This window comes from Rhineura floridana, chromosome 1, assembly GCF_030035675.1.
Source record: "Rhineura floridana isolate rRhiFlo1 chromosome 1, rRhiFlo1.hap2, whole genome shotgun sequence".
Lineage (NCBI taxonomy): Eukaryota > Metazoa > Chordata > Lepidosauria > Squamata > Rhineuridae > Rhineura > Rhineura floridana.
In genome coordinates this window covers 311140596-311143320 of record NC_084480.1, presented here as the reverse complement: position 1 = coordinate 311143320, position 2725 = coordinate 311140596, and positions in this window count along the sequence as shown.

Here is a 2725-nt window from a genome sequence, read left to right as displayed (position 1 = left end):
AGTGATTAATGTCTCTTTACGAGAGGGAGTGGTCCCTGGCTGTCTGAAAGAGATGGCAGTGAGACCACTCCTGAAAAAACCTTCCTTGGACCCAGAGGATTTCAGCAGCTACAGACCAGTAGCCAATGTTCCGTTCCTGGGCAAGATCCTGGAACGTGTGGTTGCTGACCAGCTCCAGGTGCTTTTGGATGAAACCAATTATCTAGATCCATTTCAATCAGGGTTCAGGCCTGGTTTTGGCACTGGGACTGCCTTGGTCGCCCTGTTTGATGACCTATGTCGGGAGAGAGACAGAGGGAGTGTAACTCTGTTGATTCTCCTTGACCTCTCAGCGGCTTTTGATACCATCGACTATGGTATCCTTCTGGAGAGGCTTGCGGAATTGGGAGTTGGAGGCACTGCTTGGCAGTGGTTCCGCTCCTACTTAGCGGGTTGTCTCCAGAAGATAGTGCTTGGGGAACATTGCTCGACACCGTGGGTTCTCCAATGTGGGGTCCCGCAGGGTTCGGTTCTGTCTCCCATGCTTTTTAACATTTATATGAAGCCGCTGGGGGCGGTCACCAGGAGTTTTGGAGTGCGTTGTCATCAGTATGCTGATGACACGCAGCTCTACTTCTCCTTTACATCTTCTTCAGGTGAGGCAGTCGACGTGCTGAACCGTTGCCTGGCTGCGATAATGGACTGGATGTGAACTAACAAACTGAGACTCAATCCTGACAAGACTGAGATGCTGTTGGTGGATGTTTTCTCTGATCGGATGGTGGATATATACCCTGTCCTGGATGGGGTTACACTCCCCCTAAAGGAACAGGTGTGTAGTCTGGGAGTCATCTTAGACTCTTCCCTCACACTTGAGGCTCATGTAGCCTCGGTGGCCCGGAATGCGTTCTACCAACTTCGGTTGGTAGCCCAGCTACGTCCCTATCTGAGTAAGGAGGACCTCACATCAGTGGTACATGCTATAGTAACCTTGTGTCTGGACTACTGCAATGCGCTTTACGTAGGGCTACCTTTGAAGACGATTCGGAAGCTACAGCTAGTGCAAAATGCGGCAGCCAGACTGCTAACAAGAACTAAGCGGTCTGAGCATATAACACCTGTGCTAGCCCGTTTGCACTGGCTTCCAATATGCTTCCGGGCCAGATTCAAAGTGTTGGTACTTACCTATAAAGCCTTATATGGTGCGGGACCACGATATCTGTCGGAACGCCTCTCCCGATATGAACTGGCCCGTACACTACGGTCTACTACGAAGGCCCTCCTCCGGGTTCCGACTCATAGGGAAGCCCGGAGAGTGGTGACAAGATCTAGGGCCTTCTCAGTGGTGGCCCCCGAACTATGGAATGGTCTCCCCGAGGAGGTGCGCCTGGCGCCGACACTATCATCTTTTCGGCGCCAGGTTAAAACCTTTCTCTTCTCTGAGGCATTTTAATTCCTGTTAATTGTAAATTATTATATTTTGATATTAGACTGTACAGTTTTGTGTACAGTTTTGTGTTATTATTATTGTATTTTTAATGTTCACCGCCCAGAGAGCTGTTGCTAGTCGGGCGGTATATAAGCTTAATTAAATAAAATTAAATAAAAATAAATAGTTGGAAATCTAGCTGATTTGGATTGGTGGAAGTTTTAGGCATTCATTATACATTATTTTTATTCTTACATTTTAGTTATTTGTGTGCTTGTGTGTTTTTGTCTCTAATGAGGATGATAAGTAGGAAGAAGAGGCCATTGATCATAGGCCTCCTGCTCAAGCCCTGACTTGGAGACATCCCCTCCCATTGAAACTCTCCCTCTGGAAGTCTCGCAGGGCCCCTCTCCTTAGCTCATAGAAAAGGCGGAGGTGGGCCCATCTGCCAGGGAAGGCCTCTGCTCGTCCAGTCAAGGAGGGGAACTCCATGGCCCAGACCCAGGTGTTAGGGGAGGAGGAAAGCCAAATGTTATCTCTGATGCAACAGCAACACCTCAAGAGGCAGAAGCAGACACAGCTCCTGAAGAGAAGCGCCCAGCTTCAGGTCAGGAGCTCTTGGCAGGACAGGCATCCTCGTGAGTAGCTGGACTTTCTTTGTCTCAGTTTAAAAGCATGGTGGATATACGGTACTGATTGTTGGAACAATGTCATGCTTCTGTGAAGTCTCAGATTGCAGCTCCTGGTCCTGGAATCCTGATCCCTGGCCTTGTCCATGACTGATGTTTAGGGAACCCTGAAGCTCCTCTCCTGAGTTAATTTGATCCTTACCTTATCGATGGCATCTAAGGGTGTCTGGGGTAACTTCTGTTCTTCTATTGCTGAGTATATTCTCGCAGTCTGCTAGAACAAAGCTTGGCTTCTTTACTTACAAGAAAGTATACTTGTTATGCTTAGGCAGGAGCTATGACAGGTTTTTTTGTCATATCTACCCATGATCAGGACACCGATTCAGCAAGGAGTCCCTCCCAAATGAGAGGAGCTGCTATATGCGAGTTGGTGCTCACGACTTTGAATCTCTCTGTTGACAACTGTGTGAATGAAGTGATTGTTGCAGAAAAAAGACCTGTTGATGGGACTAAAATAGCAACCCCAGTCGACCAGCAACACAGATATGTCCTATGCATGAGTATAATGAAAATAGGACATGAAACTATCTTAAATAAGCTAAGACAGAGGATACCAATAAGGGTTCTACTGGAGTAATTTTTCAGTTCTAATTACTGCTATTATTTGGATAGGATGCTTTCCACGTTT